Source organism: Gavialis gangeticus, unplaced genomic scaffold (genome assembly GCF_001723915.1).
Source record: "Gavialis gangeticus isolate Ggan-Ray unplaced genomic scaffold, GavGan_comp1, whole genome shotgun sequence".
Taxonomy (NCBI): domain Eukaryota; kingdom Metazoa; phylum Chordata; order Crocodylia; family Gavialidae; genus Gavialis; species Gavialis gangeticus.
In genome coordinates, this window is record NW_017728980.1 from 11,244,127 (window position 1) to 11,267,297 (window position 23,171).

Genomic DNA, 23,171 nt, shown 5'->3' on the forward strand with positions numbered 1-23,171 from the left:
AGGGGAGAGGACTCAGATCCTGCCATGTCTAAATGGGGCTATAATGGGCTGGCCGGTACCTTCTAGCAAAATATTATGTTCTCCAGCTCCTCCTTAGAAATATGAATTGTTATTTTAAAGAGCTTCTACTATTCACCAGAACAATAAGAAGATTCTACAGGACAAGTGTGATGGTTTATAGCCGTGCCAGACCTTGGTGGCTTTGATCCTGAAGAACAGCAAGAGTTCAGCTAATTGAGGATGCTTGATTTTCAGGTGCTTGGGCTGGGTTGTAAAGAAGCTATAAAACAAACTCAGGTGGAAAGAGGGGCCTCTAACTAATGCGGATGTTCAGTTGCTCAAGAAAGACAGCACTGCTGGTGACCTGAAGGGTGCTTGTTGACAAGTCAAGGAAGGTGTGTGTTGACGGGCATAATAAGGAGCCTAAGCTGACAAAGGGGATTAAAATGAATGCTTTCTCTGGAGCGCTCTGGTTGTATACCAGCTGAGTACCTGGACTACAAAGCAAGGCCATGCAGGACTGACAGATGGCATTGAACTGAAAACCAGTTGCCTGCAGCTGCAGGGAACAGCAAATGGAGTAGCAGCAGCAGCCAGCACTATCAGCAGAAACCCAGCTATTGGATTGGAAAAGCTGGGACACCCAGACTCTGAGGAAGAACTTAGGGGTAGAAAATAGCTTCACTTCCAAGTTTGGTCAGAGGGCCGGTAAAAGTAAAAGATTTGAAGGGTAAAGTGTTACGTAAGGCTCTCATTTTAGCAATATTAGCAATTTTTATGTAATCTTTTCCTTTTTACCTGTACGGAGTTTATAGGAAAAACTCTCAACACTATTTTAGATGATGTTATGGATGGCCCTCTTTGGGGGAAAAAGAAAGTTTCCCTGAGAACCTGCTGCTGTTGCTGCAAAAATCCTGGCTTTCTTTAAAACAAAACAAGACTAACCCACCCGAAGGAGAGAAGGAAAGAATAGCAGAGAGAAAACGCAGCTCCTGCCTCCAGGGGATGACTCTTTGGGAGCCTGCAAAGCACACTGGGATGAGTGCACCTGGGCCCCGTAGCATCTGTATAGTGCTCTCTTGGTGGGTTTTTCTATGGTGAGAACAAAACCAGGAGAACACTTTTGGTTCTTTTGAGTGCTTGTGCACACCCTGCCTTGCAGCCTCACTCCTGGAATATTATGGGTACATGCTTTTATCAGCTACTGTAAGATCCAGCAAACGTGTATCAGCACCGGGCTGTGTAAGGCCCTTGCGGTGCTAGCAGAGTTGCAAATAGTGGAGCTGTCCTGGCCAGCTATGCTAGACTCTTTAGAGAGAGGAGAGAAATAAGGAGAGGAAGGAAAACAGAAACCTTGGTCTCATCTTCCAGTTGGTGGTGGGGATTTAACCCGTGCTGGTTGAAGCAGAGACATCATATAAGTCTTTCTTCATGGTCTGATGTGATAAGGAGACAGCCTAGGATCAGCACAGTGGTGCCAAAAGGGACCCGGGAGTATTGGAAGAGTATAGAAATGGTAGCCATGGCAATAAAACTCGCTCCATGCATCCCATAGACAGTGCCCCTAAACAGACAACATCCAAAAAAGTGATAACCTCACTCAATTAATATTAACCAGCTGAAACATGTTAGTGGCTTCATCTACATATCCACATTTCCTTTGGTTGTCATATCAATCCATGAGTTTACCATGAAACCTTAAAGACCCGTTATTACAGTTCTTTAAATGAAACAGTTCACCCATTACCACTGCAGTTGTGCTGACTTTCACAAGCAATTTTATGCAACAGGTTGAATTATGTATAGCCACCATAGACAACTTACAACAGTAGCCTGAGCCACTGTTCATTGCTTTCTAATAGGCAATAGTATTGGTGCTTAGTTTTTCCTTCACTTGACCCCAGCTGACTTCCTGCCCCTTGGGCAGGGGGCTGGACCCAATGATCTTGCAAGGTTCCTTCCAGCCCTAATGTCTATGAAATCTTTCTGTGTTCAGCCTTAGCTGTTTTAGAATTAAGTCTACATTTTTGTCATTAGCATTTATATAGTGCATATTTATATCAATATCATCTATATCTATAATTTCAGAGCTGCAGATCACCAGAAAAAATCCCACTAAATCATTGTGAGGAGCCAGAACAGGAAAATCAAGTCATGTGCAGAGTCCAGAATTGATGGGACTTTCTCCTTTATCTGGTACATGGTTTTCCATGGGTTTTTTTTACTGCTTATTGAGTCCAAGTCTAGATCAAAGTTTGTGACTTCCTCACCCACAGCAGAACAATTCTGTCTTTCACTATCAACAGAACTGTTGTCAAGAAAGATTTAAGGCAAAATCACCTTAATCCCTCCACAGAGGTACCTTGGAAAATGTACTTACGTGCATTTCTTCAGTGCCCACCTATTGTGGAGTCCCTGAACAAATTAACCTTTTGGAAAACAAACAACATAGTTATGACATAATCAATGTTTTCTGAGTTCAGGAATGCATGAAATCAAGGCCCTGATGGAAAAATCCCATTTAATTTAATAGGGATGAAACCGGTAAAAGAAAAAATATTCTAAAAACCAAAAGAATTGAATAGAGTGTGAGATCTGTAGGAGAGTTAAACTCTATAGAAAAGAACTCTATAGTGAGGCTCTGACTCTATTAAATTTCACAGAGGGTTCAAAATACCTTTAGAAAGGTGATCATTCTCAATTAAAATTTGGACTCCTCTGTGAGGAGGAGGAGGAGGAGGAGGAGAGACCTGGAAATTTGCCTTTCATTCTCAGAAATCAATCAAAAAGCTTTATTTATGTATAAATTAGTTTCTCATTTGTGCTCACGAAGATGAGAACCTCTCCATATTGGAAACTTAATTAACGCATAGGTCAGATATTATACGTCTTCATTACAATGCAACATTGAACCCTGATTTAATGGTAATTTGGAATGCATAATAGCTTGGTCTAAGCAGACATTAAATTTACTCTTTGGTAATAAAAATCACACATTTTTTTTAACTAAGCAATGTCTACTGTACAAATTGAAACATAAAATATATTGGTATTTTCTGTATATATCGGATTATGCACCTGATCCAAAGCTCAGTGAAGCCAATTTAAATCTTGCCAATGATTTCAGTCCATTCAATGGAAGAGTGCTGTATATTTGAACCTATGTAGCTCTGGATTATTTTATCTTTTAAGTTGTTGAGGGGAAAGGGATATTTTGTTTATTAGACAGGAACTTTGGAAAAATGGATGCTACTGGAGAATCAAAATGGTTTAAGGAAGAGAAGGATTTATACTTCAAAACCTAGTTCTGAGTATTTCTGTAACTATGGAGAATTCAGTTCAGAATTCAAATGAGCTTGTTAACATCTCTTCAGTGAAATGAATTAGGAGAGTTTGGAGTGTTATTGAGACACATAGGGAGGAGTCATGGGGAATTAGGTGGCTAGGAGTGATGGAAGATCCCAGCAGGTGCCTCTTTGTATCTTTAGAGGGGTATCAACCTACACTGGAAATCTATCATAGACAAGAATATCCAACTACCTGTGGGTGCACATTTCTCTCAAGATAACCACCTTCTATCCAATCGCTCAGTTCTAATCCTCAAAGGGAATTTACAAAACACCTTTCACAGACAAGCCTGCGAACTTCACTTTATCAACCTACTGGATACAAAAAATCATGGACTATAAACATTGGATTTATGACACATTATAACCTGCCTAACTCCCAAGGTACCTCTCCACTATTTACCAGCTACATTTCCTCTCCCCTCCACCCCCCAACCTATCTCTCACCCACTGACTCCTCAATTTACATCTTTACTGACTGCCTGTCTTGCATGCATACCAGCCTTGGACTTATTCAATCCCGGAAGAGCACACACCAACTGCAGATCCTGCCTCACCTTGATGAAGGGTATTTCCACCCAAAAGCTTGCAAAGAAGAATTTTTCCAACTATTTGAGTTGGTCTAATAAAAGATATCAGATTTACCCAAAGAACCTTGACTGTTCTTTGCATTTTTAGGCACTTAAAAAAGCTAGCCCAAAGCGCCTGTCCAGGATCATACAGGAAGTCTGTGTTGGAGCAGAAAGCTGAACCTATGTCTCCTGGTCCCAGGATAGCATCCTGAAAATTGAACAATCCATCCTGTTGGCATTCCTAACCAGTAACACTTTCATTTTCCATTCTTATAACTTCATTTTCCCCTTCAATTGAGTTTGTAAATTATATTCAGATAATACTTGTGGAATGTCATCAGTAGGAACACTACCAACAGGACATTAGACCCACCGGTCTTGAATCACAACTATTGTTCTGCTCTGACTTCTTGTGCCTTCTTTGATTTCACCTGACGTAAGTCTAGACCAACAGGAGTAAATTAATTAATATCCTGGTCTAGGATTCACTTCATCTGTTGAGAAGATGATTATGTTCTAAGACTTTACACATCTTGCTATTCATTTGACTCAGCAGGTTTTAAGCTGGAACTATTTTCTTTCCATACAGTAAGTAGCTAAATAAAGAAAACCACCCTGTAAGGAAGTCTCAGTGGTGAATCTCAAACAATCCTTCACTGCTTTAAAAAAAAAAAAAAAAAAAGATTTCAGTAGGGAACAGAGTAGCAAAGAAATATTTTATCAATTAATTTTCTGTGCACACTGATACTATACAGTGTGGTCTTGCTCATTTCCAAACCTAATTAATCCAAAAGAGTTAGAAACTCATGGCATTCTGAACAGCTGTTGAAGGGGGTTTAAGAAATGTTGATTGGTACTAGTAAGACATTCAAACAATAAAAAGATCTGATCTCTAAATACAGAGGCAGTACTATCAGTGAAAAAGAGGAATCGGGGCAGCATGTTCTTGGCTGCTGTTTCTTTCTCTCCGCTCCATAATATTATAACCCACCTTCCCAAACACTTCTTTTATGAGATCACATTTGGACAACGCAGGAACACTAAGGTATCAACACCTGCGTTTTTGTTTCCAGGATAGGTTGGTGCCAGGTGGGAAGAGAGTGGGAGACAGAGTCCTTGCAACAACCTTTGCAACTGGATCTCTGCAGCAAGAAAGGGACAGGGGGAAAACAGTCAACATTATTTCAGCACAGTGGGGAAGAAGGGATGAAAGATCTGCAAATGAATTCATTGTGACAACCTTTGTGAAGAATCTTAGCGTTTGATCTTTTAAAAGATTTCATAATTCCTTTGATAGATTAAAGAATAAACCAAGGGGGGAGAAGTTAACTTTCTTTCCATGATTCCATCAAAACAGTAAATAAATAATCATAAAAAAATAAGCCGGCACCTATATTTAGTAAGCCTTTTTTTTTTTCCTTACAGGATGCACATCAAGTTATATTCAGAGTCTTAGACAAACATTCAGAAATGTGACCCTTTACAACAAAGGTTTCAGACAAAGATCCAATGTGCTCATATCCAACAGGGAACTGATCTCCAAGGCAAAGTAATTCACTTTCTGGAAATCTGTGTTTTCATTGCCTAGGTATTTATGAAACCAGGTGTAAAGCTAGACCCTCAGCGCTAGTAAATCTCTTCTGTACTGCCCTTGCTTAATTCCACTCTATCCAGGCACCTCTACTGCACCCATACTTGTGGTATCTGAGCACCTAATTGAGCAGCTGAAGATTTTCCCCTACAAGGGACAATCTCCAGGTGGTGCTGAACGGGTGAAACTCAAAGCTACTTGTCCTCTGCTGCTGCCCTTCTCTCTTCTCTGCCAGCATAGTAACCATTTCACGAAATGAGACACAGAACCTTAGGCCAACCTGTCATGCACGTTGAACATCGTTCCAGTGGTGGTGGAGCTTTGAAAGTTCAAGGATGAAACATAGAGCTGTCTGGATAATTTCACCAGGACTGAAATGTTGATGGAAACTGGAAAAAAAGCTTTGCAAATGTACGTGATGTCCCCATACCTCCTACATAATGGTAGCGAGAATTTGTTGGCAACGATAAAGGTGTTTGCCTGCTGGCTATGGCTTCCGTTGTGAAGAATTTCTGACTCCATCACACAAGTGTCCCTTGGAGCCTTAAACTCTCTAACTCTGTGCAAAAAGAAGTGGGGAGCTGTGTTTACCTTGCCCTCTGCCTGGTTTCAGCAGATGGAGGTGCACCTTGTAGACTAACTATTGATGCACCTCTATCTTGCCTTCTTTCTGACTCTGTATTCAGAAGCATGAAAGGCCATGAATGTTCTGCCTCCTCCTCACCGTTTTAATGCTTCTGTTCCAAAACAAAAATTAAAAGAGGAGAATATTCCTTCTCATGGGTGTGTGAATTGTCCTTTTAACCACAGGAATGATTTCCATTGTCTGAGAGGTCAGGTCTGCAAAAAAGAGACTTTCCTCTTTAAGGAGTGCTTACCTGTCAAAATTCATGGAGGGGGCTAGTCAAAGGCAATCCAACGACCAGCCTAAAAAAAACTGTTTTGACTGGTAACAGCTGCCAAATGAGTAAGTAGGACCAAGTAGGAAGAATTTATAATCATTTCCTCATCAAATACTGAACAGCCTTTAGTATGATAAGACCCTAGGGTCCTGTAGAATGAGCTAAGAACTCATCTGGACTAGACTTGAACAGGAAAGGCACTTGATATAGGCATCTGTTTTAAAAAGTCCCACATAATGAAGATTAATTAGGGTTTCTCAACCTATCAAAAGTAAAACACGCACCCAAGACCTCCGTCTTCCTCACGCTATCAAAGAGGCTCCATGGAAATCCAAGAAGATAAACAAGTATTGGTTCCAAGAGGAGGTCAACCACTCTGAAAAGTCACTTTAAAAGGCTGCTGTGACTTTGCTTGTGTGTAACTTATATGGTCTGAAATGGAAGTATTATAGTTTCTACCAGTCCCGAAGCAAAAATCCAGGTTATTCACCAAGAAGAAGCTCTGTTCTTCAGTTAAGGGTCAGAAAACTAGGTGTTTTGGACACTCTGAAATGATGGGATTTTGCTACTGTAGTTTGCCTTTCTGGTTCATTTGCTTCCAAACATCATTTAGATTATGGTTCAAAGTCAATGTTCAAAATGATTATGCCTTGCTCTGCCTTACTGCTGACCCAAATCAAGAATCTAAGATCATAAGAAAGCAGGGCTAGAAGTGACCTCACAAGGCTACTCAAGGCGGGCTCATCCCTGACTACACCATCCCATTTGTTCTTCTTCTCACTTACAAAGGTGAAAATCAGGATTACGACCCCAATTCAGCATGCATTTTCACTGGTAATAATAAAATGGGACTCAAACATGTGCTCAAGTGTTTGGCTACATCAGGGCCAGTCTCATTTGAAATCAGTGGGGTTTACCCCATTGCAAAAATATTGTACCAGGGGATTTCTGCAAAGTGTCTAGGAGGCTTGAGAATGGCCTCCACTCCAATCAAAAACAATAGGCATTATCAACCTTCAGCACCTATCTGTATCGGCACAAGGCAGACTTTGGCCTTAAGTCAGAAAGGAATTGGGTCCTGTCTCCCTACAGGCATCTACCCAGGAGCTTTGGGAGCACAAAATCCACTGCACAAAATCTGCTGCTTGCTCATTGGTCTCATTGACTCTAACTGAAATCGAGTGTTCAGCACAATGGAAAAATTGGACGCTTGATTCCTTTAACGACATGTATTTCACATCTTGTGCAATGCCAAAGAGGCAATAAACACAAGTAATGCATCCTTAAGCATACCCACCATTTACATGGTGAAACATTTTTTTGTAGATGACACATCTAGGAAACGCGTGTACTTTTAGCACAAAAGCAACTTATGAATAAGATCATGCTTGTATTTGTATTAGCACGGCTGGCTTCTCCAACCACTTTTACATAATCTCCTTTTCAATGGCAAAGGGTGTCGTTTCCCCTTCATTTCATAGCACCGTGCTTTGAAAACGCAGGGAGGAAGTATTTAAAGAAAGTCCGCATTTTATGAAAGGGAAAATTGCCAGTGTTCCTTTGTGTGTCTCAGTAGGATTTGGATAGATTACTCATACTTAAAAAAAGAAGGGAGCTTTTGCTTTCTTTCCTCCTTTTTTAAACTTGCATTAACACGATGTATTGACATACTACAAAATCCAAGGAATGTTGCAGAGCAAATCAACCACGACTTTGTCCACAAGTTTCAACAAATTCTCAAGATGTTGTCACCTTCTGAAATAAAAGTGTCACACTTTGGATATGGGCAACGTCTATAAGAACTCCAGCTTGACATATTAGATCAGAATAACTGTGCTCTCTCTCTGCTTAAAAATTGACTATATTTAACCTTTTTTTTTTCTTTTGATCCAAAAAGCTCAGTACAAATACAGCACATTTTAGCAATTTTCATAAATCAAGCAACTGGAATAGATTTTAATACAGAATTGTATTACTTTAAGAATGTAAGGCATGCAGGGCACTAAGCACTAACATTTCCATTAGTTGAATAGCAGCCAATGCTTTAGCTGTAAGCATGTTAAAGGAAAATAATTCTCTTCCACGTTTCTGACGGTTCTGATGTCAAAATATCTTGCCTATAACTAACACAATTTTTCAGAGTTAAAAGACCTAGAATCGCAAGTGGAGCCACTGGTCAAATATTTATAGAAAAGTATATTTTGCTTGATCAGTTATGTTAATCCGTTCAGTCCCTTTTGACAGTCATTGGTTAAAATAAACACATCTGGAAGTTGAATGTCCCGCTTCATTGTTGCAATGGATTATTTCTTGATTGCCATGTTTTTACAAGGGTTCTCTATATTTCATGGTACTATTTTTTCTTTTTGATAATTATTCCAAGTGGTCAGCTTCTTTATGGGATATCTTTTATACATGAGCAGAATGCCTAACCCATTTAACATTCAAACTGTGGATGAACTAGAATGTCCATATTTTTTGTAAAGTAAATTTATTCCAAAAATACCCATATCACAAGCAGTTTATTAGTTGTGTCTCTACTTTATTCTATTTTTTGTCACTTGTACCATATAGCTTCTTACCATTAACAACAATTGTTGAATTTTAAGGCCAGGAACTGAATTTTTGATAGAACTAATCAAGAGACGTACAGGGAAATGTAAGTCAAATATATTTGTCAAGAACTGTTCATTTTTTTTTTTTTTTTTTAACGACCACTCAGGAATCTCATAACATCAGCTTTTCAGGAAATCTTAAAGGGAAAAAAAATGGAGAAAGGTGTCAGCTAGTTAAACGTTTTATTACATTTTTTGCAGGACTTCAGTGAAGGCTCTGGATGCTTCTGCACGAAGTTTTAGGCATCACTTGGCTCTCATACTTAATTTAAGAGTGGATAAATAACCACTACCATTTGCCATTCTAGGACTTCAAAAACTGATGATAAAATGTAAAGCATGTTTTGCTAAGGCAAGATATTGAAGCACCTTGCATTGCCTGCAGGTCACTAAAAGGCACTTCAAACGATATTTAGGCACTGAAATAATTTTGACCTGCTTTTCACAAGTTCTGCATATACCTGCAAGGCCTATTGATTTCAAAAGCAGGTAGTGGAAGCTCAGCACTTCTGAAGAGCCGACTGAACTGATTTTGAGCTCTGATTCTGGACAGCGTCCCCATTCCAGGACACATTTTAATCATGTGTTTTAAGTGATGTTCAGAACTGGAGACTTGGTTTCTAAGTTTAACCATTCAACTTTAGAAACCTCAGGGTTTAAAAAGGGATAAACATTTATATGCAATGTTGTCCCCTTAGACTGCCTTTCTGCCAGATGCTAATAGGTGTCCGGTAGGGCTGTGTGAAGCTTTGGGTGCTGATTCAATTCAGAGGAGATTCGACCCCATTTGGTGGCTGAATCGCAGAATCTGAATCGAATCAGGAGACCCATGAAAAGGTCCGAATCAATTTGAAGCTCTCCGAATCAACTCGGAGAGCTTTGGCGATTCGGGCAGTCCTGGTCTCTGAATCAGATTCAGCCGAATCGATTTGGGACAGCGATTTGAATCACCGAATCAAAATACCGTCGTCCAAATCAGCCGAATCCGAAGCGAATACTAGCTGCTTCGCACAGGCCTAGTGTCCGGGGCCTTCCAGATCGGTTTCTTACTGAACAAGAAATCAGTGACATAAAGCCTACCTACATTCATTGTGTAACTTGCTTTATTTGCACATGGATGCTGGTCCCGGCATGGAATGGGCAAAAGAGCATGTGCTCATGACTAGCTCCAAGAGAAGTGTGACTCCAAACAGAGACCAAGGCAAAAGGAGAAAGGATGCTGTCCTATTGCTTCCACTGCTTGGTACCCAAGGGTCACTGCCTCTACTCAGGACCTTGCATAAAAAAAAACTAATAACAACCCGGTATGTCTTCCCAATGCTAAACATTTCAGACAGTTCGTGCACATTAGGCCTGGAAGGGACCTCGCGAGATCATTGGGTCCAGCCCCTTGCCCAAGGAGCAGGAAGTCAGCTGGGGTCAAATCAACCCCAGCAAGATAAGCATCCAAGTGTTTCTTAAAGGTATCCAGAGTAGGTGCTTGCACCACAAGCCAGAGTTTTATTTGCTTGCACACCTGTTAGCAAAATGACCTTAGTAGACTATATGAATTCACAACATACAAAGGAAAATGATGCATGTGGTAGCAAAGAGAGGTAGCTTATAGATAACTCATGTATGGGGATGTAAAGCACAGGTCAACTGTAAAGCAGAGCTGGGTTAGAAAGTCAAGGAAAAATGGCTCAGGAGACTTGAAACAATTCATCTACCTGGGGTTTTGGGGTGTTTTTTCTATTTTGCAGGGGGGAGGGAGGCGGGCTCTAAGACAGGCCTGAGCTTGAACATTTCTGCAAGGTGGAGTGTACTGAAATCTGGATTCAAACCTGAATGTTGAAGCTGAGCCAACCATTGCTGAGGCTTTGGTTTCAGAAGGAAGAGCTGAATGATAAATATACTGTATATAGACTCCAATCCAGGAAAAGCATTTAAGCATGTGCTTAATTAAAGTTAATGGGATAACACACCTGCTTTAAGTTCCATATGTGATTAAACACATTCTTGGATAGGGGCCCAGGGTAAGAGAGTTCTGTTTCTTTCCCTCCCGTGCACTTGATAGGAGCCTTTGGGTAAGGCACTGCCCTTTCATTAGGTCTCTATTTCCCCTCCCATCCTTTCTCTGTTCTGTTTCCTTAAATTGTAAGCTTATTGGAGCAGGGCCTGTTTCCTAATGGGGTATCTATAATAATGCAGCCCCAGTCACAGCCGGGATCCCTGGGAGTTATGCCGCAAACTGTAAATGTAAGCAATGCTCTACAAATTGTTCCCCACCACAAACCCCGCCTCGTCCTCCCTGGCTTGACCTGTTGATTGTTGAGAGCTTCTCGCTAAGTTGCAGAATGGCAAAGCAGCATCTGACTTTTACCGGTGGATCTAGATGAGGACTGAAGCTGTTTGAACCTGCCAACTCGAATCACTCAGGTCACCCTTCTAGAAGTTTTGTTTACCTCCTGTTGAGTGGCTAAAGGAAAAAAAAAGCAGCTTGCAGCTGCTAAAACCCCTCGTGGTATTGAATCCTAACCAAGTACCTCCACCGCTGCCAACCAGAAATGCCAGGAGGAGAGAGGCTGCTGAATCAAAAGAAAAATCAGGCCTGGGGGAAGGGACCAAACAGGGAGCAGTGCTAGGTGAGGTGCCTGAAGCGAACTGTTCACTAGCTTCAGTACCTTTGCCTGTTGGCAGATAATCTGGCAACACGGGTTGATTTTTCCTGATGTTCATTCCTTCCACTCAGTAACTCAGCAAAGAGTTTATAAGCAGAAGTTTTGAATAACAGACTACCTGTCCCCAGCCCCTTCTGCCTGCAGTCATTGCTGCTTGCTATGAGCTTGAAGCAGCAGGACCCTGAATGCATCCGAATGCCCTGAGCTCCCATTGAAGCACACGGGACTTAACCCATGCATCCCCTTGCAAGATCAATTCCTGTTTGCCCTGTGGTGTTGAGTGCCCTCGTAAGTCATGTGGCTTGTTCCTGGCTTACAAGAGGGTGGCTATCAAAAATGTTTCAAGTTAAGACAAACCCTGTCTCTCTTAACCTCAGCATTGCAGCCACTGGGGCAGACAAAGGTGATGGGCGAGAAGCTGTGGAAATCAGTGCAATTCATTTGGAGGTGAGCACTTCTTTCCAGGTCCCAGGCACATGCATCACATTGCCCCGGAGCTCCTGGAATCAAATTGAAAAAAAACAGATAACTGAATCCCAGGACTACCTTTTCATCCGTCATCATATTTGGACAAGCCATTCTGTTAAGGTGGCTTGGAGACCAGACTTATCCTCACACATGAACACACAATGGCCATTTCCTTCAAGGCAGATAATCTGGAACTCCCTCCTAACATTTTTCCAAATGCCTTCTGGCTAAAGCAGGTGCTGTATTGATCCAAATCTGCTTTTTTTTTCCTCTTGATTTTATCTTTTCTATATGAGGGCATCAGGAGAAACGTAAAACTCAACCAAGCCTTTGGTTTTGAAACACTGAATCCTTCCCACGGAACAACCCTGATTTTAGTATTTTCTAAACCAAAGTACTAGCTTGTCTGTTAAGTAGTGGGATGACATGTTATACAGTAGAACAAATTAAAAATATACTTCTAAAATACACAGACACAAGAGGAATATCCAAATGCAATATAATTTACAATCTGAATTTAGTATTGATAACTATTGCAAGGAAGCAAATCCAACTTTATCATGCCAGGCACATCTACGTGTTTGCTTTAATGTGCAGTAGCCTATTTTACTGTGCATTAAAGTGTCACGTTAAAAAGATGCAAATAGATTAACATGCAGTAAAATAGGTTACTGCACATTAAGCATCACTTTTAAAAGCATGTGCTTTCACTACTGCGCATGAGGGCAGGCTAGTGTGCATTTATTTAATACGTCACATCCACTTTTGTGAATCTTCTTTCTGTGTTTTCTGAAAAATTCAAGTTAATTAATTTTTCCTGCACATTTTTGCCAGAGCAAAAACACAGTGTCAGAGTTGGAAGCCCAAGCATTCGTAGCAACTACAGTGAAAATTCACTGTTGAAGTATTTTCAGTGGAAATGTTTGTGTAATGGATTGCCACACTGTAGACAACAATGTTCTTGGACCCACAACCTCTATTATGGCAGCTAAAGGAGTAAGTCTATTCATTGGCATCAGTGGAAGGTTGTTATCCCAGCCGCTCAAGAGGAACTTGTGTAGTATGCCATGCAACTACACGTTCAACCAGTAAGGGAACAGAAACAATAGCACATTGTTTTATCTGAATGGTTACAACTAAGCAAAAAAGCTCAAATTGTCTCACTATGTAAACTGTTAAAGATTTTTAAAAATACACCTGAAAAAAGTGAGTATGAAGGGAAAATGATATCTGTGAGTGACAATTGTTATGAACTATATGTTCACCCCAGTCCTGGCCATCTGTAGACCCGCTGACGCTTTATAAGGTGAATTCAAGCAGGAAACCTTAGTTTCCTTGAGAGGTCAGGTTATAAAATACCCGTCTTGCAGAGACTCACACATATGCTTAGCTTTAAGTGCTGCATCCAGCGCTGGTGTCCACATATTGAAAAGGATATTGAACTAAACTGGAGAGGGCAAAGAGAAGAGTAACAAGGATTATTTGAGGTCTGGAATACAAAGCTTTACAGTGAGACATTTAATGAGCTCAATCTGTTCAGCTTATCTAAAAGAAGACAGAGAGACAATTTGATTATGGTGCATAAGTACCCTCATGGGGAGAAATTACCACGGAATAAGAGGCTCTTACCCTGGCCAAGAAAGGCATAACAAGAACCAGTGGCTGGAAGTTAAAACCAGACAAATTCAAATACGAAATAAGGCACAAATGTTTCACAGTGAGGGTGATTAGCCATTGGAACAAATGGCCAAGGGAAGTGATGCATTCTCCATATCCTGATGTCTTCAGATCAAGGCTAGATGCCTTCCTGGAATATATGCTTTAACTGAAACCAAGTTATTGGATTCAATCCAGGGATAACTAAGTGATATGCAGGAGATGAAAGCAGATGATCTACTGATCCCCTCTGGCACCAATACCCATGAGGCACATAGGTAACCCCACTTGCATTTTGTGCTGCTACTTTTTCATTTAAAGTTAATTACACTTTAATTAACTAAACACTGAAATTAAATGTATTTTTGCAGGAGCAGTAGTAAGTCACTGTTCTCAAAAGGGCTATGGGGGCAGAGTGGTGAAGAAGTCTTGCTGTAGTTCTGGATAGCTGAATATAAGCTCTGTTCTTGATCTATGTTAAAGCCTTTCCCCAGTTTGCCCAGTCGTGGTCATTCAGGATGGGGAGACAAAGCACTCGGAGATGATATTAGCCACACCTCTCCCTTGCATACTATTGCCTAAGAAACTGGTGTGCCTTAACCACGCTAACCCAATGGGTCATGGGATGAACCATCCTTCCTCCACTCTTCTCACATCCTGCTTTTAATCTTTTGTTACTTCATACATATTTATCTTGAGGATACCACTGCCATGCCACAGGGACTTTCATATGTGGCTCTCCCACTGGAGAGGATGGGATTCTGCTCTGAAACTGTAACTCTTTAGTGGCTTAGTGCCACCCCATGTGAGTTGATTTCCCCTGTCAGCCTTCAACAGCATGGAAGTATTAACTTCAAGGCTCCACATAGCTGAATTAAAGCTGAGAGCATGGCACCCCCTCCACAAAAGTGTTGGGGACTTGGAGCTGTTCTCAGCTAGTAAAGATCATCGCTGTCTATAGAGCAGCGGCAGTTTGTGCCAGCTGATGATCTGGCTTGCTGGTTGCATACAACCTTATTTCCATTTTGTTTGAATGCATGCTGTGAGAAGCCAGCCCTTTGGCATTGGATTTTGTGCGCAGGGGCCCTACCTTAGCGAGCTCTTGTATCACAATTTCAGAGCACCGCTGAATCCGTAATGTATTTATTTTCACAACTTCCCAGCTAGGTTGGGAAGTGCTGTTGTAGGGGAGCTGAGACATTGAGGGGTTGGGAGGGGGAAAGGTGGAAACCATAAGGAAGAGATGATAATTCTAGAAAAAGAGACTTGGGAGCTTAACTTCTATCTGACTCTTGCAGTAGGTGCGCATGGTGCAAGCTGCAGTTCTCCAAGCCTCCATTTAGCTGGCACCTGACCCTAGAGACTCCCCCAGTATGTAGGTGCTTCAGTTTTCATCATTCAAGTTCTCCAGGTGTCTGAAGTTCCACTTCTGGACATGCACAGAAGCCTCTTGGTCTACACATTGCTGAGCAGATCTGCACTTTGGGGATCCAGACAATGTTTGATGTGAAGCTGAGTGAGCATTTATTGGTCTCTGTCACCTGTGGGACTCGCTTGAAAAGCCACGCTCAGGGCACACCTCTTAGATAAGGCTCTGCATGAAACAGGGTGACTGCCACTGCTTCCTCTCAACAAAGAGCCATGGGAGGAAATGGATGGTGAACTCCAGGATGTGCGCAACCTAGATCAACTCATTCCCTGTGTGAAGGATTTCTCCTGCCTGCCTTGGAAATACCTTAACCAGTGGGCTAGACATACAAAGGACATGAGACAGCCTCATCTACTGAAATTGTAGCACTTTTCATGCGCAATTTAAGGCTCGTTGGACCAGTGAAAGGAAGTGCGTGTGAACACGACTGTCCAGCCTAGTAGTTAAGCTGCTCCCCTGGTATGAGGGGGAGAATTGGATTCCAGGTTTGCCCATATTAACTATTAATCCAATATCTGTTCCACGTCAACTATTTATAAGCATGCTATGTACCTAAGCATACCCTAATGTGAAATAAAAAGAAAGAGTAAATTCACTCCTGTACACAGCAGGTCTTCCACATAATAGGTGCACATTCAAGTCGCATTTAACCCCAATTTTCAGGGCTCATTATGAGATCTCAGAGATGCAAGTGCATAGATTCTCTGCACAGGAATGAAGCTTCCCAGCAGTGTTTCACTGTGCTGTAGAAACATTTGCTAATTAATGTAGTCCTGATATGTTCAGAAATATTGCCCCACCACCTCTGCCCCTTTCTTAAAGGTTCTGCAAGTTTGCTTTCTGCACGACACCCCCCCGGAACATGTCTGCTCAAGTGGCTGTCGCATGCACTTAAGCAATAAAACATTTACAGCTGCTACAGAAATTGTTGCAGTAGGCAACTTTCCTAATTTACTTTTACCATTGTAGGTGGGGTTTCATGAGGTGTGAAGGTATGCAGAGCCATACTGTGTACTATCCCCAAACCCACCGGTAACTCTGACCTTTATTTAGCTAAGAATGTACTGAAATAATTAAGACCTCTTCCCGGCAACACAGAGCAAAAGTTGACATGCAAGAATCCTACTGATATTAGTGCAATTTATAACCCCGGTTTTTGAGGGCTTTCATTGTGTCAAGCTGTAGGGTTCTGCACCAAATGTTGCTGGGCCATTGAGTTAGGTTTTAGTTTTTTGAAGGGCATAATTATCTGTAAATCGGCTCTTTTCATACTAATAAAGTTGTGGTGTCCTGGCTACGCTGCAGTTAGGAATTATGTCATCTTTCAGTCTAAATCCTACACTTCCAACTGGACAGAGCATTCTCCTTTAGTTTCTGTCCTACATAATTGGTTTGTAGGTGTTGCTAGGTGCGGTGTGCTTTTTTAAGAGGCTGTCATGTTGTACCCAATATACTGTTGTACCTTTCATCTCAAGGTTACGACTTGCTTTGGGATTTCACTGCTTTCATGACATACTTTCACTGATTTTTATTTTTTAAATGGGTTTTGAGTTCCCTTAAAGACCTGTGCTGCAAGAAGCCCATTAGGGCATTACCCACATTTTACAAGCATTCAGAGAGGTGAAAAGCCTTGCATAAAGTCAAATATCCAGTCACTGGCGGAGCTGCGAATAAAACCCAGATCTATAGGTACTATTACTCAGGCCGTTGCTCTTGTTACATAACTCAGACTTCTTCCTACTTTTTCTAGGCATATTGACCAATGTCCATCTTGAAAACCAGAACTTAAGACTCAGGTTCCAGAAATGTATTCAGAACTTACTTTGTCCTCAGTGTTGTCATAAAATAATTTAAGAATAAGAGAAAGTGCTTGTGCGAGGCAAATTCAACATTGAAAAATTGCCTGCATGTCTCGGGGTGCAAAATGGACCCATTTTTCAGCTCTTCTTCGATATGGGTATTGAAATCATTTTCCACATTTTTCATTTACCAAGTTCTTTACAGTAAGCAAGAGTGGGTTGTGGGGGGCGGGCAAGACTTTTAAAGCTGATACTGATAATTATAATTTACAAAAGCTAGTGTAAAATTATTTGTTTAAAGTATCACAGAGAATGTTATGGACAAACAAACAGTTTTGACCCTGTCATTAAATGTTTAGTTTTAGCATCACAAATGTTCTTTTTAAATGTAAAGAAAAAGAACTTTTTCACATGAAGAAAGAAATCAGCCGGGGCCAGCTGACGCATGCATTTGTGCAAGGGGGATGTAATATGCTACCAGAGCAGACTTCTCCACTCACTCGCACCATCACAGAGCTTTGTCCTCATTTGGCATTGCTGTAAGTGACTGCACATTGGCAAAAGCAGTGACTGTTTAAAATGGGGAAGAATCAGGCTGTTATTTTTACATCCTGCAAGAAGGAACCTTGTTTTTTTTTCCCCTTATGCTCCCATGTTTGTCACCATTGCATTAGAGGACAAAGCTTGACTTTTGATGCACAATATCATGCCATTCTTTCCCTATTGATCTTGCTTTCAATGCACAAACAGTGAAAACAATAAAAAGTGCATTTAAAAACAAACTTATTTCTAACACTGGAGCAGCATTAAAATGACACAAGTTGCTTTTTGTGGGCTGGATTTAACAGAACACCCATGTGGTTTCACTTAAAAACAACAAGCCAACAAAAACCAAATTGCATTGTTTTACTAGCAAACAAAATGTTGAACATGCCTTGGGCTACGTTTTCAGCATGTTCTCTGGGAAGATGAAAGCTTCAGTCCCATTAACCCTCCAAATGTTGGGCATATAAAGCTGTTGCTATACCTCTGCACTTTTAGCATCCTTTTCAGCATGAACCTAAATCCTTCCCCACTCCTGCTTCTCTCTCTGCCTCCTTCCAACAAGTTGAGTCTGTTCCCAACTCATTCAGCTTTCCACTGGCCTCCTTCAAGTACATCTCTGGAGAAGCTCTCTCTCATAAAAGGGCAGAGTTTGCACACATGACTACCAGCTCTGTATTGGTTTCTCCAATTGTTCCAGCCTTCTGGGACCAGCTAGAGCCCAGCAACCCATTGAAATGAATTGCGGTGACAAAACCTACACGCATTCAGTATGGCAGCATGTCCCCTGTTACCGCTAGCTAGGCCACATGCAAAGCCGAGGAGTTTTCAGCCTACACCCTTGGCTGGGTCTCTTAATTCAGGCAGCAGAGAATCATACTCAAAATCTGGGTCTTAAGTCTGAAACCCTCTGCCAGTGATCAGAGGATGATACGTTGGTACTTTGTGGCATCTGAGGAGTTACAAATGCCTTTGTTCTTTGCCATAAGAAAACTTCTGGTGTTATACAAATAACAGCATGGAAATGACGGTCCAGATTCCTACCCCTGGGACTCTTATCCTTATGTCACAGCATTTTGGGTCCCCAAATTCAAGCGAGGCCCTCTTGATGCTACAGCAATACAAATACGTAACGTAAAACTGGGATGATAATGTTATTGTCTCTATGCTATGATGTCTGAAAGAGCAGAACCCCTCCACGGCCCCCACCTTCCTGGGTATTGCTTTTGTCCTCAGAGAAAAGCATGGAACAATTTTAGCAGAATTCGACTGAGCAAGCAGGAGTTATAGCCTAATTCAGAGCAGCACAGGGTGAGACTGACAGTTTAGTAGATTCCTTGGAATATCTGGATGCTTGCCAGGAGGCAGGGGTCGACGGGGGAATTTTTTTTGCAAAAAAAATTACCTTTTTTTTAAAAAAAAGAAAAAAAAAGGAGGCTTCAGTTCTAATTTAGTTACAGCAAGCTCCTCATTCGTTCAATTGAGCGGCGAAGGAAGGTGAATATATCCCAGCTAATACAGAAGCAAACTGTACTTTCCGGCTGAACAACCCTTCCCGGGCCTCCCGTCGGCATGCCAGAGTTCACTCTTAAAATGATTCTGTTACAGTACCAGCCCCACAGCTGTCTACAGCTGTATGCCTTCCAGCTCCACACAACTGGCTTTTCACATAGAAATGGCCTCTTTTAAAAGGGTTCACGCGAACAGATTGCTTCAGTCTAACAATATGCAGAACACGGGACTTCAGACAGACTTGCGTTTTATTGTGCGGTCCTTTTTGGGGGAGGTGGGGGTGGATTTTGCATCTGAAATGGGGAAAAGCTATTGGCAAATGATTCCACCGCATTTTTACCTGAATGTTGCACAAGGAGGGGTTCCTCTCTCTCCTGTTTCTCTTCGAATTAGTTTTTCCATGCTCTTTTTTTCCCCCCTTAAGGAAGAAAACGAAAGAAACTGTCACACTCTTGCTTAAAAATCAAGATTAAACCCTTGAAAAATCTTAGAGCAAAAACCAGACGAGTGCTCCTCTGAGCTGTCTCTCCTCCTTTACACCTGTAGTGATAGTAAACACACTGGGACCCTGCCAGGGATCTCTATAGATATTTGTTCAGTACACAGCACTGTGGGGCCCTATGCCAAGTTTGGGACTTTAGCTACCACAACAATACAGAAATTAAATAAATAAATAGAAAATAAACCCTCCCCTTCCACCTATACATCCCACTAACTCTCCTAAAGGACGGGAAGTCAGAATGTGAACTGAGAAGTGGCTCTATGCTGTAAATTTATGATTTGCTTCATGCTCGCAGAATGGGACAAAACACAGCGGTGAAGACAGACCCTTGCTCCCGAGGCCTGCAGTGAGAGTAATCAGGACCTAATTGCACTTTTTATATGTAATATATATGGCTCAGCCCAGTTTCATCCCACCTTTCTCCCGCTGAACTTGTACATCAGGCTGCATGGAGTAAATTCACTTGATACTGTTTTAACCATGAGCAGTTTTTGGCTTTCCAGTGCAAAAACAATCTTTCAAATTGTGTGTCTTAGGGGGAGGGAGGATTTGAAAACCAACCCTTTCTCCATTTCCCCCTCCTCTCCTTTTTTTTTTCCACTTCTTTTTCTTTTTCATTTCATTTTGCGGGGGGTGGTAGAAGGGAAGAGAGAAAGGGGTAAAAAATGGGGGGGTTTTGTCCAAGAACTGAACCATTTTCATGTATAGAAAAATTAGGGGAGGGGGAATTCAGTTTTTACCACTGAAAAGTGAAGCTCAATTTTTCAGCCTGGCCCAATAAGGAATGAGTTCTCTTAGCCTTCAGATCTAACCAGCTCCATTTCTCCCTTTCGAATAGTCCTGTATACATGAGTTTTCAAATGGGCAAACCCTGATAGTCTACCGTCTAGCATGTTTCCCTGCCTGACACATCATAGTATTTCTATGGCTGTACAGGATTTCACGGTCATCCAGACTATGAGCAACGCTGTGTATGAAACCCAAACTCCCAGGAAAATTCCCCTATATAATGGACTGCATTTATAAAAACAGAAACAATACAATCCCCCTCTGCTCCCTCCCCCCACCCCCCAAATCTTTAATGCACCCGACAGACCTCGGTAGCAGAGTCCAAGTTCTAATGTGAAGTGAGGTGTGATTTTTAATTTTTTTAATTAATTCTTTTTGTCCTCAGCTCATCATTTTCTTAAAGTGTTTGCCAGCACTGGCTCCAGTGTTGACTGGAAGGCCAGCAGGCTTTTTGGTGCCAACTGGTATATAGTAAAGCCTGGCTGGGGTGCCGGATGGCTCTGGTGAGGGTTTGTAATAGAATAATAGGGCTTTTCACTACTTGGTTGCTGGTTTGAATCCACCTAGCTCCCATTCCCTTTAATGGGAATATGCCAGTGAACATCAGCTGAGAATGTGCCCCTCCATGCAGTTTCTATTTGAAGGTTGTTCAGTTGTCGACATGATGTAGTGGAACAATTTGGTAGTTTCTGTTCACACCGTCATCGGCGTTAATTGGCCTCCCTGTTGGCAGTCTCCTCTGAGAGGCTAAGCAAAATTCCCGTGTTATCCTGAGAATGGGTCCCATGGGGTCAAAGGTTCGAGGCTCGCTCTGAAGGAAGGTTGCCTGCCCCTGTCCACGTTCTCTTCAATGAGATGAAGACTCCAAAAGCCAAAGCTGGTTGGTCTTGAAATTCCCACAAATGTTTTTATAGAAGGAAACTAATATCTTGGCTCTTTCCTTTGGGAAGCAACGTGGGATACCCAGGAAGTGACGGCATCAAATAAGCAGGACCTTCTGGGCTCGGAAGGCATCCTGGAAGCATTAGATATGGATGGCATTTGATACAAGAACTGAAGCGTTTTTTTTCTGTTGTATTGATTTAACCTATTTGCGGTTCCACACACACAATGGCCTACATTATGACTGCCATGTGGATCCATGTGCCTGCCAATAAACCCAGGAACCCCACATGAGAGACTTGGAGGGCAGATGTTTCCCACTCTGATTCTCTTTCCTTTAAAACACAGAAAGAGAGAGAGGCCCGGTCATGGGATCTCTGCAGCACAAGGCACGGAGATGCAGGGCCTTCTATACTGGTGTACACGTGCCCCCCTCCCTCATTCCTCGGACCTCCAGTAGCAATTAATAACTGCACAGTTTTCTTCAGGATCTAGTGTAAACAGTGTATGCAAGTTTTAAAGGATGTCTGCAAAGGGTGGGTGTCCTCAAGCCAGGATGCAGCGAGGATGCATTGGCACTGTCAAGTATAGTCAATTTTTGCAATGGGTCAATTTTGCCCTATTTGTATTTAGGCTGATTTTCTGTTTTATTATTGGAGGGTCAAAAGGCTCCCACTCCTACATTTTCCAAAGTGGTAACTAACTTCATATACTGAATGAAGCTGCCAAGGACTGGCATTCAGTGGTGACAGACATGCAGAGCTGGAGGTGCACAGTCAGTGAAAGCATTCAGTCCCTAGAGGGAGAAGTAGAGCTCGCAGAATTGGAGCATCTGGCTGTAGGCATGTCAGACTGAGCTACTGAAAAGTAAGGCACCAAAAAGTAGTGGGCCCTTTAAAATGTTGGCCTTAATCACAACAGGCATAGCAAATGCTTGAGATGTGTCATCTGGTTTTACAGGTGCATCTCTGCCTCCAACTGTTCTACAGTGCTAAGACCAGTGGAAGTGAAGAAGAAAAATGTCATGGGAAATGAGAAATACACTATGATAATGATTCCATGTGCTGTAAACTACAGACAACCTTGGGTGCTGGGAGCCTTTTGGTCTTTTTAACTCCAAGATTACACACAAGCTTTGGTGGCAACAGTAGCAGGTGTCTTACATTCCTTTTCACTAGCAGGAGTGAAACTTTGAACATATACATTTATACTCAAAAAAAAGAAAAGAAAAGCCTGGCCTACACTGTGATCCACACAGAATTTTACTTGTGTCTGAACAGATTGCAAAATCAGGGCAAGAGACAGAACTCTCTTCCCATTGTCTGTGAGAAGAAAATCCATTTTATGTTTAGGTGAGTTAAGTTGGAAGCAGCAGAACTGCTTGGAAATTTGCTGAAAGAAAATGCCATTTGGTTGCACTTGACGGCCAGAAACAGGCATTACACATGTAGCAATCTAAGTGATCAGAAACCCGTCTATACCCATAACAGAACAGAAGTTCGGCACACACAACCAGCCTATACCTTTAACAGAACAGAAGCGCTGCATACATAGACTAGTTTAAAAATGGCAGAACCCAGTCTACGATTTTCCTCCACCCCCAGTAAAGGGCCAACGTGCATTTCACTCACTACTGATCTAAGCCACACCACTTACAGAAATACATGCAACTCAGACGGACTCTGCCTTGGGCTTTTTGAATCTCTGTACCTAGCCAACATGTTTCACAGCAGGCACAGGCAGAAGTGCAGCGCTTGGGTCTTAACTCATGGTGCTTCACAGAAAGCACCATGAGTTAGACTAATAATCTTGACCCAACAAACATTAGCTATTGGTTTGGGATGGTGGTACTTGGACCAATAAATTTTCGTTTTTAGGGGCTGGGAGGAGGAGAATGGGGGGAC